The sequence below is a fragment of the Trichechus manatus genome, unplaced genomic scaffold (assembly GCF_000243295.1).
Source record: "Trichechus manatus latirostris isolate Lorelei unplaced genomic scaffold, TriManLat1.0 scaffold00023, whole genome shotgun sequence".
Lineage (NCBI taxonomy): Eukaryota > Metazoa > Chordata > Mammalia > Sirenia > Trichechidae > Trichechus > Trichechus manatus.
Window position 1 is genome coordinate 23152266 of NW_004443959.1, and position 17223 is coordinate 23169488.

General features: G+C 41.4%; 1 protein-coding gene across 1 annotated transcript in view; it reads left to right on the plus strand.

Annotated features, from left to right (window-relative positions):
* Nucleotides 1–17223, plus strand: part of ARHGEF10 (Rho guanine nucleotide exchange factor 10) — a 168918-nt gene that overhangs the window by 25757 nt on the left and 125938 nt on the right. The gene's annotated exons all lie outside the window — the stretch shown is intronic.

Sequence of the window (17223 nt, forward strand, 5' to 3'; positions counted from 1 at the left end):
TGATTTAATTGGAATTGAAACAGGAGGCGGAAGGTTGTGAAAGAATGGAGGGCTTCCTGTTTTAGAGACTAAATTTAGATATAGGAATATAGCTTGTCCAACGTGAGTGTTCTGACACCAAACCACATAGCTTCTCAAGGCACCTGGAAGTTCAGTCGCACACCAGTTTCCTTTTCTGCTTCCTTCCTCTGCTGGCACGCTCATGAAAAGCACTGGCTTTCTTTATTCATCTGCTTAGCAAGTAGAGACTGTGTGAGGAAGAGGGCCACACATTAAAATTCCTACTCACAGGAGGCCGGACATTGTCACGTCACCAGGGTTGAGTCACTGCTAAAAAATCATGACAAGGAACGCTGTCCAAGACACTGACCAGTTGAAAAAAGTTATGCTTGCTTTGTAGACATCAATCAACTTTTCACATGAGGGTCTTTTTCAGGGTTTTGTATTTGCCCCTTGGAAATCTCACTCACGTTCTCACTGTATCTGCTAGACCGCACTTACGCAGACAAATCGGGATATCCACTGGGGACACCAGGTGCTGTGAGACACAAAGGGCAGAAACCATGAGGGTATGAGTAGCATCTGGGTCTTAAAAGCTTGTGAGCGGTCATCTAAGGTACTCACCTGGTCTCACCCCATCTGGAGTGAGGGAGAAAGAAGAAAACCAAAGACACAAGGGAAAGATTAATCCAAAGGATGAATGGACCACAACTACCACAGCCTCCGCCAGACTGAATCCAGCACAACTAGATGGTGCCCGGCTACCACCACTGATTGCTCTGACCAGGATCACAGTAGAGGGTCCCAGACAGACCTGGGGGAAAATGTAGAGCAAAATTCTAACTCACAAAAAAAGACCAGACTTACTGGTCTGACAGAGACTGGAGAAACCCCTGAGAGTATGGCCCCTGGACACCCTTTTAACTCAGTACTGAAATCACTGCTGAGGCTTACCCTTCAGCCAAAGATTAGACGGGCCCATAAAACAGAAGAAGACTAAAGAGGCACACCAACCCAGGGGCAAGGACGAGAAGGCAGGAGGGGACAGGAAAGCTGGTAATAGAAAACCAAGGTCAAGAAGGGAGAGTGTTGACATGTCGTAGGGTTAGTAACCAATGTCACGAAACAGTATGTGTATTGATTGTTTAATGAGAAACTAGTCTGCTCTGTAAACCTTCATCTAAAGTACAATTAAACAAAATAAACAAATAAATAAATAAAACTACCCCCCCTCAAAAAAAAAGTCTGATGGCAAATGTGGGCTTTGTTTACCATGTTTTTTCAGAGAAGATTGAAATCTACTGGACTCTTAGTAACTTCTGTCCTTGTCCTGACAGCAGTGTGAGTGCTGGCCAGGGTCTGCTCACCTGAATGCCTCTGCCTTCACTACACCACCACCACGACTTGCAGAAGTGCCCATCCCTCTACTGTCTTCATTTAACCAGAATTTCTTTTCTGCACTTCATCTTGGGAAGGAAAGTTATATGCCCAGTCAGCATTTCATTTTAGTAGCTGTATTAATTATCCCCGTGGTTGAAAGGCCCTCCAGGAAGGAGAGTTTATTGCTGTGATGCCCAGGGCACTGAGAGAGTTCAAGAACAAGCACCACAGTATTAGAGGTCCTAACAGACACAGGAATTGGAAGGAAGTTTAGCATCCAAGGCAAGGTTCATCTTAGTATTCCCTCAAAATTAGTATTCCATTCATCCTCACCTTAGTGGGTCGGTCCATCCATTTCTCCTTCTACCACCATATGCCTGATGTGTTCTCTTTGCCTTAGTTTAAGATCACAAGAGAGACTCTGATTGTTTCAGCTCATCCCTCTCTGGGGATAGCTCTTCTTGCTAGACTGTCCTTGAGTCTGGTGCCCACCCTTGATCCAGTCACCAAGGCAGAGATTTTCTTAGATGAGAACTCACTCTGGATTGGAGTAAAGTGAAAATCACCTATAATTCTACCATGTAGAGTTAACCACTATTAACATTTCATCTGGTGATCTTATGGAAAGATTACTGAGGCGCTTTAGAGGGAAATTGCAGAGAACAGTTGCTGTATTGTTCAATAAGAGCATATGGCTCTGTTTCTTTGGGTAAATGGCTTCATTCTTGCTGATAGCCCATGGCATGGCTTTTGACTGGGGTATAGAAGCCCATAATTTAAAAATAATGACACTGTAATTTAAAAATTTAGATAATATTCATTGTTGTTGTTTTTGCTGGGTGCCATTGAGTCAGTTCCTACTCATAGCAACTCTACATAAAACAGAAGGAAACACCGCCCGGTCCTGCGCCACCCTCACAGTTGTTGCTATGTTTGAGCCCATTGTTGCAGCCACTGTGTCAGTCCATCTCCTTGAGGGTCTTCCTCTTTTTCACTGACCCTCTACCTTACCAAGCATGATGTCCTTCTCCAGGGACTGATCCCTCCTGATAACGTGTCCAAAGTACGCAAGGCGAAGTGTTGCCATCCTCCCTTCTGAGGAGCACTCTGGCTGTACTTCTTCCAAGACAGATTTGTTTGTTGTTCTGGCAGTCCATGGTGTATTCAGTATTCTTCACCAACACTGTAATTCAAAGGCTTTGATTCTTCTTCGGTCTTCCTTATTCGTTGTCCAGCTTTTGCATGCATATGAGGCGATTGAAAATGTCATGGCTTGAATCAGGCACACCTTAGTCCTCAAGGTGACATCTTTGCTTTTTAACACTTTAAAGAGGTCTTTTGCAGCAGATTTACTGCAAAAGTGATAATGCTTACATAATTTTCTAGCTAATTAACTCTTGTGACAATTGAAAATGGGAATAATGCCCTGATGTCTTTTCTGATGCTTCAGTGATGGTTCAATTGTAACCTCTCCATTGTTAAAATAAAATTATCCACTTACAAATGTCCTTGGAAATAAAGGGGGAGGGGGCGGAGATATTACCTGTATTCTTATTTCTACAACCCATTTTACCACTAACATAATTTATGTTTGTATTTTGGATCACCACCTGTTTGGTTTTTTTCTTCATTTATTTTTTTATATAATTGCAATAATTGAGTATACATTTTTATGTCCTGCTTTTAAAATTGTTTTATAAGTATTTTCTGTGCCACTACATGGTTTTTCATAACTGTTGTTTTTAATGACTACATAATATCCTGTTACCTGTATTTTTATATGTTCATGTGGGCTAGTTCTTATTTTACATCCATTCATTACCTTTGTCGGGTACCTGCGCCTTTCCTAGAAACTTCCTTGGCAACAGTTCGAATTGTCACAAAGTAGTGATATTTGAGAGGCAATACTGTGTAGCATGGAGCCCTGGTGGCGCAGTGGTTAAGAGCTCAGCTGCTAATCAAAAGGTTGGCAGTTGCAATCCACCCCTGCTCCTTGGAAACCCTATAGGTTAGTTCTGCTCTGTCCTATAGGGTCGCTGTGAGTCGGAATTGACGTGACGGCAGCAGGTTAGGTTTTAGGTTAGGTTATCGTGTAGCAGTAAGATCGTGGGCTTACTACATGACTGCTTGGGTTGAATATCGGTTCCACAGTGTATTAGCTAATGACTGTGGGCAGCTTATGTAATCTCTCCGTCCCTCAGTTTCCATCATGTTTAGATTTCATAAGTTTGCGTGAGGATTTAATGAGTTAGCATCTTTAAAATACTTAGAGTAGAGGCTGGCCTATAAGCACTTGGCAAATCATGTTTAGAAGATGCTTTGGGATTGAAAAAAAAAATCATATTAGAAGATGCTCTGGGATATTTCACAATGACAAACTCAACAATTTTATGATTTTAAAAGTCATACTACCAGCTAAAGCCTTTCTGTAATAAATAGCACAATTTCAATACAAATCACATTAGGGAGAAGAAATTAACACTTGCTGTGTTAAGGTTGGTTTAAGAAAAAAATTGGTTAAAATATGCCTGATAACTTACATAGTGAACCCAAACAAGAGAGAATGCTCCCACACTCTCTGGGAGAACAATAAGCCAGCAAGGATAGTTTGGTAATGCATGGAATGCTCCAGTCGAGCTGCCATGGAGGGGAGCTGACCTTTGACTGTGCTGAATTGTTCCTGGTGGGGGGCGGGGGGCTCTGTTCAGCACATGCAGCTACAAACCACAGTGAAAATCTGAGCCAAGATGAGAACAGAAATGAATTGTAGTTATGAATGGGCCCTTGTTGGTGAAGCTGTTTTCAGCCTGGTGCTTTTTAAAGCCCCCCTTTTTTTAGAATAAAAAGAATTAAAAAACAAGTAGCTTCCCTTTTACATAAGAGAAAATCATATCTTGAATTAAGCTTTCATGTTATAATCAAATATGGTCTTAAAGACCACAGGAAAAATGCTCAACCTTTACCTCTGAACTGAAAAATGAATATCCTTTTCTCCTGCCTTAATGCATCAATATGTTGCATGTCTTTACAAGCTGCTGATGGATTTTTAGCAGTCATGGAGGATTGTCGGCTCGCAGAGTGAAGGCGACCCAGGGGTGGGCAGTCTTCCCTGCTCTCCTGCCCTCACCCTGTTTCCCAGAGCCTTACAGCTTGTTCTCTACTATGAGGAGGGTGCTGGGACCAGAGCCAAGAGGTCCTGAGTCCCGTGGCTCTTGGGTCAGCTTTGTGAACTCTGAGCTTTGGGTCCTAATGTCTGCCGGAAGCTGTGGGAAGCAGAAATGGACTAGGGGTAGATGGGATTTATTCCTTTCCCTCCCTTCACTCCCCCCCCCCACCCCACGTCTTTCCTTCCTTTTCTTCCCCTTCCTTTACACTGATGAACCTGAGTGTGTCCAGAAAAGGGTAATAGGTTGGTGAGGAGTCTCGAATCCATGCAACCAAGATTATTTATTTTGATTCTATCCTAAGGCATGGGGGAGCCATTGCAACGCTTCAGACATGGAAATGAAATAACCAGATTTACATTTTTTTTTGGAATATCACTTTTGTCTTAGTGTAGATAATGGATTGGAATGAATAAGATTGGAAGCAGAGAGAAGAGTTAGGAGTTGGTTTTGGTAATACCAACAAGCCACAACAATGGACGCAAACATAACAATGATCATGAAGATGGTGCAAGAGGAGGCAGACTTTTGTTCTGTTTTACATACAGTCACCATGAATTGGACTCCACAACAGTTAGCAACGACAAGCTGTGAGGGTGATCCAGATGAACAATGGAGAAGAAAAAAAGAAAACATTCTAGGAGTGTTTTGTGGGTAGAACCAAAAGGATTTGGTGATTGATTAAACTCATGGTATGGGGGAGTAGGCAGGAGTCAAGAATGAGTCCCATGTTTCTGACTTGAGAAACTAGATGGATTAAATGTCATTTTTCACTCAAAATAGAGAACATGAAAAGATTGGGGAGGAGTTGGCATCCCTAATGGCATAAACATTTAAGCACTGATCTGCTAACCCAAATGTTGGTGATTTGACTCCACCCAGAAGTGCCTCAGAAGAAAGTCCTAGTGATCTACTTTAGAAAATTCAGCCATTGAAAACCCTGTGGAGCACAGCGCTACTCTGACACACGTAGGGTCGTCATGGGTTGAAATCGACTCAGCAGCAACTCAACTCAACATATAAAATGTATTTTTTTCTCAAAGATGTTGTTGTTGTTGTTAGATACCATCAAGTCAGTTCCAATTCACAGCGACCCTATGTACAACAGAACGAAACACTGCCTGGTCCTGCGCCATGCTCACAATCGTTGCTGTGTTTGAGCCCATTGCTGCAGCCACTGTGTCAATCCATCTTGTCGAGGGTCTTCCTGTTTTTTGCTGACCCTCTACCTTACCAAGCATAATGTCCTTCTCCAGGGACTGGCCTCTCCTGATAACATGTCCAAAGTACTTGAGATGAAGTCTTGCCATCCCTGCTTCCAAGGAGCACTCTGGCTGTACTTCTTCCAAGACTAGAGTTGTTCATTCTTCTGGCTGTCCATGGTATGAACTATTTCAAGAGGAACTCTTTAACAGATGTGACAGGTCAACTGCAGAATTATGAAAGTCTTGGTAGCTTGTAGAATGAATACTTTCTTGAAGAAAGTCGTAAATAATTTAAGTATTACACGCTTTTTTTTGTAGACTTTGCATATTATATTTGTTTTTGCCATTATCATTTCTACTCATTATCTTTATAAAGAAATATTGGTAAGGTCCTACTATGTCTTAGACCTTGGCTGGGTAGTGTTATGTATGTTATATGGCCTTTCTTTATCCTTATAACAGCTTTCTAGGGTAGGGATTCTTTCTATTTTTTTATTCCTTATATAGATGAGGATCTGAGTTCGCATGGTCAAAAAATAATGGAGGTAGGATTTTTGAACCCATCAGCTCTCTCTCTACAGAAGCCATACACTCAACAATTACTGTATACTTAACACTTTTCATTGACTAGTATATATTTGTCCAGGGGACTTCAAATTAGCATAATAAGATAGTGAAATATGCTGTATAATGATGTATGTGTACTGTTATTTCTGTTCAGCTTTTATTCAGTGAATATTGATTAAAACTTAACTTGGAGTGCATACAAATGATTTAACCTGTCTTTATAATTTATAATCTAAATTATGTAACTTGAAAGATTACAGTACATGTTCGTTGTAGAAAAAATTAAAATATAGACAAATGCAAAAAATAAAATAACTACACTTAACCTCACTTTGGTGTTGGTGAAGAATATTGAATATACTATGGACTGCCAGAAGAACGAACAAATCTGTCTTGGAAGAAGTATGGCCAGAATGCTCCTTAGAAGTGAGAATGGCAAAATTTCGTCTCATGTACTTTGGACACGTTATCAGGAGGGACCAGTCCCTGGAGAAAAACGTCATGCTTGGTAAAGTAGAGGATTAGCAAAAAAGAGGAAGACCCTCAAGGAGATGGACTGACACAGTGGCTGCAACAATGGGCTCAAACATAGCCACGATTGTGAGGATGGCGCAGGACTGGGCAGTGTTTCATTTGGTTGTACGTAGGGTTGCTATGAGTCGGAGCTGACTTGACGGCACCTGACGACAACAATGGCACCTTGGCGAACAGTCTTCCAGTCTTTTAAAAAGTAGTCTATTATTTCATTAAGTGAAACGATATCTGTACTGACAGGTTTTTAACATTAGGAATGGTTGTTTTTTTTTTTCTGACAAATCTAGATAACAGGAATTGTTTTTGTGTATACGTTATTTGAAATGAGAGATTAAGTTTTTTTGGTAACAGCTTTATTGAGATATAATTCACATGCCATACAATTCACCTAATTGAAGTGTGCAATTCAGTGATTTCTAGTATGTTCAGACTGTGCAACCGTCACCACAATTAATATTAGCACATTTCATCACCCCAAAATGAAACCCTTAGCACTTACTCCCCGCCCCCTACAGAGGTAGATTAAGTTTTAAACTAAAGTTAGATACTTTATTGGTAATTCCTTGGCTCATGAGGTAAACTTTAGTTAAAACTCAATTCAAGTCTCAATTTAAGACTGTATCAACACCAAATCTAAACCAGACCTGTTGCCAATCCAATTCCAACTCATAGTCACCCTAGAGGACCGAGTAGAACTGCCCCATAGGGTTTCCAAGGTTGTAAATCTTCTCAGAAGCAGACTGCCACATCTTTCTCCTGTGGAGTGGCTGATAGGTTTGAACCGCCAACCTTTCGGTTAACAGCCGAACTCCTTCTGTATCCACACGGGCACCATTAAAGGGAGGACTGGGGGAGTTTGTAAACGATTCATGGGGATCAAGCAGGCTGTTTGCCTCTTTAAAAACCTGTCTTTCTGACCTGCACTGTCCATTGTGGTAGCCACTAGTCACATGGGTCTATTTGAATTTGAGTTAAATTAGCAATTCAGCTTCTTGGTACTAGCCACATTTTAAGTGCTCAGTAGCCACATGTGGCTAGTGGCTATTGTATGAGACTGTGCAGCACATTTCTATCATCACAGAAAGTTTTATTAGACAGCCCCTTCTAATTAAAGTATTTTAAAGTTTGGATTATCAGGCAGCTTACTATGTTCTATATGTATATAAGCATATATTAAAACGTGTGATCGTATTATAGCATAATAATTGGAAATATAATATTTCTTAAAATTTTCTCTTTTGTAACTTGTTTTAGAACTTCGTGCTTAAATTGCTGAGCTAAAAACTGCTTATTGACACATTTAAGCAATCAGATTGGTAAATTGTCAGTTTAGCCAAGGGAGTCCAACTGGCCATGCCTATGAACAAAACTGTTGTCTGAATACTGTCAGTTCAAGTGGCTGCTGTTGTTAGTAAGAGTTAGTGGTGTTTTGCTCACTAGCCTTGGTGACTACAGAGGGGATGTCTCCTGAGTAAAATAAAAATCTGCAGTTTTCTTGGAAAGCTAGAGCTTGGTTTGGCTAGAGGAACAATCTTCCCTAGAGAGTTTCTCACACCTATGCAGTCTGGAGGGAAGGAGGAAGGGTGTGTGCACAAATCTGAATAAAGGTTTAATTTGAGTTGAATGTTAGACCTAGGTGGGTACAGAGGGCATATGGAGTAAAGGACCCAGTTTTACCCTAAGTAAGGTTGCTTTTGTCCTTGGCTCTGGAGAAAAAACTTTAGGAGTAATTGGGGGGCTTTGTTCTGGGACTTGCAGGGCTCACCTGAGGATTTGTGCTGGCAAGTGGGGCTGGTCAGACCAAAGAAGACCCACCTGGGGGGCTGAAATCAACTACCCTCAAAAAAAAAACAAAAAAACAAAAAACGAAACTCATTGCTGTTGAGTCGATTTCGACTCATAGCAACCCTATAGGACAGGGTAGAATGGCCCTATAGGGTTTCCGAGGAGTGGCTGGTAGATTTGAACTGCCAGCCTTTTCGTTAGCAGCCGAGCTCTTAACCACTGTGCCACCAGGGCTCCAACTACCCTTAGGAGGCATGGTTTAGCCTGTCATGCAGGACTGGCCAGTAAAAGCCCGGAACACGGAGGCTCAGAGAGCTTCCTGGTTGGCCAAAGGAGAGTGACGTGCCCTCTCTGAGACACGGTAGCTCTGCGTTGGGAAACTTCCCAGACTTCATCCATGCATCCCTTCCTTATGATGATCCTGATTTATATCCTTTTACTATAGTAAAACTGGTAGTCATAAGTATAATGTTTTCCATGAGTTCTGGGAGCCATTCCAGAGAGTAAAAGAACCCAAGGACAGTGTCCTCATAACCTGTGAGATGTGCACTAGCTTCAGTGGCTACAGTCAGAGAAAGAGTGCCGTGTGGGTGGGTGGTGTCAGAAATGATGGACAAGTGGGAAAGCAGGAATAAAAGGGTTCTCTGCCTTCTGGGAATCAGCTTTATGCTGATCCTCATCCATGAAGCTATCATTAGTGGTCATTAATGTCTCTTCTCCTGAAATTTCCCAGCAATTGGGCATTCATGCTCAGCTGTCCTTCATCCCAGGATGTTTGAGACTTGAGGTCATACGGAGCAAGCTTCACAACCTGTGGTCTCCCTCCGTATTCTGTGATCCCTTTCATCTTTAGGGCTGTGTCCAGTCCTGTGTCCTCTAACTCTAGCTTTTAGTTCCCTTGTTGGTTTACCCAACCCTGCCTCTTCCCACACCCTTGCTCCTAACCCAGATCCTGAAGAAGAGGTGGGGAGGGTCCTGGGGGAGAGCTTTACCCTTTCCATAGATCTTCCTCTTTGTATCAGACACTGCTGTTATTTTTACAGCTTTCACATGTATGATCTGGAAGCAAACCAATTCACAGAAACTCAGTCTGCTAAATGATCAATTCAGCTAATGACCAGTAAGAAATAGATTCACCAGAAAACTTTTTTTTAATGTCATCTATAATTTATAGGAAACTGTATTGCATGAGATGTTTTAAACAACCTTTGAACATTTTTTTTTCAAAATTTGAAATTTTAGTGTTTCTGTCCTCTGCTGTTTTACCTCAGCTGAATGGCTCACCTCATAAAACTGGTCTTTGGCGAATGAGAATTTCTTACATATTTCAAATTATGAACATTGTGAAAATTGAACCAACTTGCCTAATCCTAATAAGACCTTGGGAATGAGACTTGTTATCCTGGTTTTACAGATATTTTTGGCTGAGCTCATGCAGTTAACTGGTATCAGAGCTAAGCGCAGGTTTCCAAACTTAAAGGGAGGAGGTTTTCAAAGACATTATACATTGTTCTTCACCAGGGAACTCACCCTTGCTGGACCAAATTTGAAGACACCACCAGGGAATCTACATTTTGTGAGGTCTGGGATTTCTAAGGCATCCCAGTGTCCCAGAACACTGTCTGGAACAGAACGCTTGATAAATATTTGTTGTGTAAAAGATTGGCTTTGCCAACACTGTTAAATGAGAACAGTGACATGTAGGTACATATTTCATTGTGGCAGTGTGAGACTTTTTGCTAAGGTACTGGCCAGGCAGAACCAACCTAGACTGAGAGGAACTTTAGACCTGATACATCTTCAGGCACAGCCACCATTTACTGGTTTTCAGAAGCCACAAGAAGACTGAAAAGGATTTGATACCTTTGAATTATGGTGTTGGCGAACAATGTTGAATAGACCAGAAGAATGAACAAATCTATCTTGGAAGAAGTACAGCCCGAGTGCTCCTTAGAAGTGAGGATGGAGAGACTTCCTCTCACATACTTTGGACATGTTATCAGGAGAGACCAGTCCCTGTAGAAGGACATCATGCTTGGTAAAGTAGAGGGTCATTGAAAAAGAGGAAGATCATCAAGGAGATGGACTGACACAGTGACTACAACAATGGACGCAAACATAACATTTGTGAGGATGGCGCAGGACCGAGCAGTGTTTTGTTCTGTTGTACTGACTTGACAGCACCTAACAACAACAACAACACACGTATGAATCTGTGTTCTGGTACAGGATAGTATAGGATAGTTGTTAAATTGAGTACAGTTTAGCTCTGTGAATTCTTACAGCCAGAACAGGAATGTGAAAAGAAATTATTATTATTATGATGATGATTTTTACTAGAACTAAGTTTCAAGAGGAATTTGTAATACAGATCATTTTATAAGGTGTATTTAACACACAGTGGGAAATATTTTAATCACAGTGTTTAAAGAAGATGGAGAAGTAGTTCTCACACAACGGTTTGTAATATTACTCTCAGTAAAAGCAGAGAGAGTATCTAGAATTTCAAACCCAGAGGTACTTTAGAGGTTCTTCAAGCAATGTAGTATTTAAATGAAGAAGACTTAAACTTTCAGTGGATTTTTTTTTTTTATTGCATTTATCCATTATGTTTATTGATTGGGATTCTACTTAAAGTTTTATTAGGGGAAAAAAAGAGTGTTTTTGGCAAGAAAATCTTTGAAAACCACTCAACTGTTCATCATTAATTCATACAGAATGGTTCCTGTGTGCCAGGTTTTGTACCAAGGACATATTCGATGGTGAAAAAGACACAGTGCTTGTCCTCCCAGAGTTTGTCGTCTGCCTGGTATTATTTTAGCCCAGGTATACAATTAGGCACACAGAAACATGTGTTACCTCAGATAATTCCGTAACAACTCTATGAGGCTGGTAAGTACTGTGCCCAGTTTATAGCTCAGGATGCTGAATAAAAGGGGATGAGTAGTCGAATCAGTATTTAATACAGGGCTGTTTCACTGTACATGTCACTCTCTTTGTATTCTGCTTTCCTTCCTGAAGACATTAAAAAGAATTACATTCTTCCTCCATACAGGATCATATGTGTTTTAGGTACCACAGTTTGTATTTTTAGTGTTTACTCTTCACAAATATTTAAGAACCTGCTCTGTGTCATAAAACCACTTCTAGGTGTATTTTATCTACCAGTAGTAAATCAGAAAAACCTAACATATGATTCTGAGGCATCCTCTAATGAATCTGGATATATGCCTAGCATAATTTATTATGTTGCTAAGTCAAAACACAAGCATGGAAATTTTTTATCAGCATATTTGATTGCCATTATTTCCCTGTCATATTTATCTGGTAAACAAGATTTTAAGTAGATGTTAATAATCGTATATTAATGGTTTTATTTTTCTGTTAAAGATATTTGTTGCTCTAAAATATGTTCACCAGTTTGACTGATACAGCCAAAAAAAAAAAAAAAAACCTTCCAAAAGTTTATTGTTTTCTATCATTTTGGGTAGAGTTAAAGTCGGTTAGAAAGTACAGAAGTTAAAAAGACTAAAATAGTGGAAGTAGTGGTTTTCTGTAATCCTAACCCTTTCCCATGCATCTCACTCTGGATGCTCTATAGAAGCAAAACCGGTGAAGTGTGTATATATATATATATATATACAGTGTATATATATGTACCCTGATGGTGAAGTGGTTGAGAGCCCAGGCTGATAACCAAAAAGGTTGGCAGTTCTAATCCACCAGCCACTCCTTTGAAACCTTATGGGGCAGTTCTGCTCTGTCCTATAGGGTCGTTATGAGTCAGAATCGACTCGATGACGTGCAACAACATACACACACACACACACACACACACGCATATATAGAAAGAGAGAGAGATTTATATCAAGGAAATGGCTCACACAGTTGGAGCGGCTTGAAATTCCCAAGTCCATGGGTCAGGCTGGAGGCTTCTCCTGACTCACGTAGCTGTAGGGTCTGGTGAACCCGAGATCAGCAGGTCAGATAGCATGCCTCTGGCTCATAAACTGTGGAGGCAAATGAATCCCGACATTGGCAGGTAAGCTGCTAGTTTAAGTCTCAAGAACCAGAGGTCAGATGAACAAGTGCCAGCTGCGGGATCCAGAGTGAACAAAAGGCAGTGAGCTTTGCCAGAAAGTCCACCTATATTGGATGCAGGCCACACCCCCAAGAAAACTCCCTTTCAGCTGATTGGCTACTCACAGCAGATCTCATCATGGAGGTGATTACACTGTATCAGATCTCATTATGTAGGTGATTACATCATTATATAGCTGCCAAACTACATCATAACTGCCAAACCACTGAGAATCATGGCCCAGCTAAGATGACGCACAATCTTAACCGTCACACCACGTATGTCATCTTACTTGGTTAGGCTTATATTCAAAATTGCATAACAAACTATCTTCTGCGAAAGGGGTGAGTTTTATGTTTTAATTACATATGTGTATAAAGAATCAATATACTCCAAAAGTTAGACTCTCTTGTGGAAATATGTTCTTAAACCAAAAATACAATAAAGATACATAGAAGAAATCTATTCACTGTAGAAATCTTGCAAAATGTAGAAAAGCACAAAGAAGGAAATACCAATCATTTGTGGTTGTGTGGAGAATAGCCACTGTAATACTTTGGTCTGTGTGTGTATGTGTGTGTGAAAGAATAAAATTATACACAATGAGGTCATTTTAAACTTTTATTAACTTAATGCATCAGGAACTTCTTTCCATATTATGGAATAATTTTCAACAAAATAATTTTAGTAGTTTTATAATATCACATTGTATAAATGTATTATAATTTGAAAAATCTGTCTTCTAAGACATTTAGATTGTTTCCTTCACTAATATTTTTATAGTCAACTCATTGTAACTATCTCTGATTATTTCCTTAAGATAAATATTTTGTAATAGAATTGCTGAGATCAAAGGGCATGCAGAATTTTAAAGCTTTTGATGTATATGGGCAATTTACCATCCAGAAAGATATCAGTATACACTCTTATCAGAATTATGTTTTTTAAAAAATATTTTTTGAATTCTTTTCTCGACTCCATTTCAGTATTTGTTATTATCATGCCTTGAAAACTTTTAAAAGGTAGGTGAAAAATAATTGCAGAAGGCTCCCTTAGAATCCCTCGTATACATCATGGATAGTTGGAAGTTTCGGCCCAGCTGAGACCTTTCTGGTAAGCCCACCTCCTGTGTCCATCTGGAATGCAGAGAAGGGGGCTGAGAACAGTTCACTTTGGTTCTTCAGGCTGTGACCCCCCCACCCACGCCCATGATTTATTGGTGATCTGAAAATCTGTTCATTTCCAAAGAGTCTGTTAGAATGTATTACTAAATTAAAAGGTTCAAGGAAAAATGCTTTGTATTTAAAATAGTTCTCTTTTTTAGAACATCAGAGGCTCCTCTGCACCAGGGAAGCCCAAGCTAGAAAGACAGTCTCTAGACTGACTCAGATAGGAGACCCTTTGCAGCTTTCTCTCCCTAGAAATGACACTGCCTGCAGAATCTCAGTTTTAAACATCTCAGCCTCCAACATCACCTCCTCTGCTTCCAGTTCACTTGTTCAAAAACTGCCGATTGCACCAATTCTTTAATTGCCAGTCCATTGACCATCCCACTTTTTCCCTGTCCATCATCTCCCTCCTGTTTTGATGTACCACTGAACCCAGCTGAAATACCCAGCCTTTTGTCATCAGCTCTCCCGTCCCCTTCTCTACCCTACCCGCCCCTCCTCCTTTACTCTTTTGGTGAAACCTCAACCCTGGATCCATCCTTCTGCCTTCTTCGGCCTGCACCCAAACAGATGAAAATCACTCAGCTGGGCTGATGGGTATATGTAAAATTCAGTATCTCACACTTTCCTTTTGGAAATAATTTTAAATAATTATTTAAATTTTAAGTAATTTCCCCCCTAGAATTGTTTCCTTTTTTCAAGACGAGAAGATATAGCCCTTTACATCCAAAGGCTTAAAAATTTCTGACCCAGGATGTGGTGGTTGACGTTGCATGACAGCTTGGCTGGGCCCTGATTCTCGGTGGTTTGGCAGTTATGATGTAGTCTGACAGCTATGTAATGATGTCATCACCTCCATAATGACATCTGATGTAATGTAATCCCCTTCGCAATGAGATCTGTTGTGAGCAACCAATCAGTTGAAAGGAGTTTTCCTTGAGGGTGTGGCCTGCATCCAATATAGGTAGACTGTCTGGCAAGGTTCTCTGGCTTTTTCTCACTGTGGATCCTGCAGCTGGCTCCTGTCCATCTGACCTCCGGTTCTTGGTACATAAGCTAGCAGCTTACCTGCTGATCTTGGGATTCATTAGCCTCCGCAGTCTGTGAGCCAGCATCCTGCCAGCTTACCTGCCAATCTTGGGATTTCTCAGCCTTCACAGTCTGTGAGCTAGAGGCCTGTTGTCTGATTTGCTGATCTTGGGTTCACCAGCCCCTGCAGCTACATGGGTCAGGAGAAGCCTCCAGTCTGACCCATGGACTTGGGACTTTACAGCCCCTACAACTGCATGAGCCATTTCCTTGACATAAATCTCTCTCTCTCTCTTTCTCTGGACACTTCACTGGTTTTACTTCTCTAGAGAACCCGGCCTGAGACAGGCCTGTTCTGATGTACGATAAATGCTTTAATGGACTTTTGTGCATAACTGGAAGCAGCAGGAGGCCTTCTCAGTAACAGCTGGTATGGGATGATGTCCATCCCATGACCTCGGCACCGCACCCACCGCCAGCACTGATGTGGAGGCGAGCCCCTTCCTACTTGTTTCCATTGCCCTGAGATTTTCGTTTGAGCAGGAAAGAAAAAAGAAGGGAGGCTATGATGGCTCAGCACAGGGTGATGGGGTGGAGAGGATGAGGAGTCCCTGTCTCCACTGATCCTCACAGGGCTTTGTTACAGAGGCTGGAGCATCTCCCCACCAAAAACACGTAACTTTCTCCAGGTTGTTTACTGCTGTTAGTTCTAAGATCATTTAGCTTTATTTTAGACCTGTGAGTTCCTCAAAAGCTCCTTTTAAAATACTGAGGTCATGCGTGACTTAATTATTTTAGCTAATGTGTCATGATGGAGCTGGTCGAGAAATGAGTGGAAAATGGAAACAATCGGTGCCTATCTCATTGGAAACCCAGTGTTGAAACACATTGTTTAAACACATAGAACAACACTGTTGAAAGCTGAAACTTTCTGTGTATGCAACAATACCAAGTTTTGTTTTGTTTTCTCCTAGGCAGAGTAGATACACCAGCTGAAACAGGGAGAAGAGCAATTCCTTCTACATTTTATTGTCCTGAAGCAGGATGGTTTGCTTGGAAAGTGATTTTTGGCTTATGCTAATCTTAAGGTCATCTGTTTCTAGGCAGTCATTTACTCATTTTTTCATGTGCTGTTCATTCATTTATTCATTCCAAGCATTCTTATGGACCCACTGAGGAACCGGTGTCCCTCTTTCTGAAAGAGAAAGAACCCCCACCCCTGCCCCCATGTGAATGTGTGGCTTAACTTTCTGCTGGTCGTCTTCCTGAGACAGACGCAGAGTCTCATCCAGAGCATGTCATTAGGAATATGGTTGATTTTCCGTGAGTCGTCTGGAGCATTTAGTGCCAGCACACCCGTTGAGTGTGGAAAAGTAAGTTGTAAGTCTGTGGATTACTGCTTAAGATAAAGGGGGTTCTAAACTGTGGTCTGCCTGTGCTGGGATGATTCGAAGCAGAAAAGGCACTTGGCTCTCCCAGCTGCTGCCCGCTGTCTGCTCCTGCTCTGCCACCTGACCACAGCACGCAGCTCTCGCTGTTGTCGTTTGAGCGCTTGTCACATCACTCGGGGTCAGGCATTCGGTTTAATGGGACCTGAGATAAAGGCTGCTGCTTCCTTAGCACCCATCCACCCAGCTCTACATTCTGTGAGCAAAGCATCTGGGGAGGACAGGCTCCATCCCTGTGGATAACCCCCTCAAGATGGGGCTAATCCAACTATTTATTTTTGGTAAGAAAAATGTACAGTAGAAATTGAAGAGTGCTGTGAGAGAGATACGCAGAAGTACTAGAGGCCATTGAAAGGAGGAGGAGGTTACTTCAGATCTGTATGCAGGAGGCAGCATTGAGATTGGCCTGGAAGAATGCTTGTGGTTTGGACACGTGGAGACTGGGATGGTTGATGTCCCCCTACCAGGTGAATGGAGGCAGTATTTTGCAGGTGAAGGGAATGGAATGAACCAAAGTGGGGGGACAGGGGGTGCTAAGGGCTTGAAAAAAAACATTAATTATTTAAGTGCTTTTCCCACCGTAAAAACCAAACCAGTTGCCGTTGAGTGTTTATGTGTGTGTATGTTAGGTGTCGTTGAGTTAGTTCTGACTCATAGCAGCTCTTTGTATAACAGAACGAAACAGTGCCTGGTCCTGTGCCATCCTCACAATGGTTGCTATGCTTGAGCCTATTATTGTAGCCACTGTCTCAGTCCACCTCACTGAGGTCTTCCTCTTTTTTGCTGACCCTCTACTTTACCAAGCATGATGTCCTTCTCCAGGGACTGGTCCCTCCTGATAACATGTCCAAAGTACGTGAG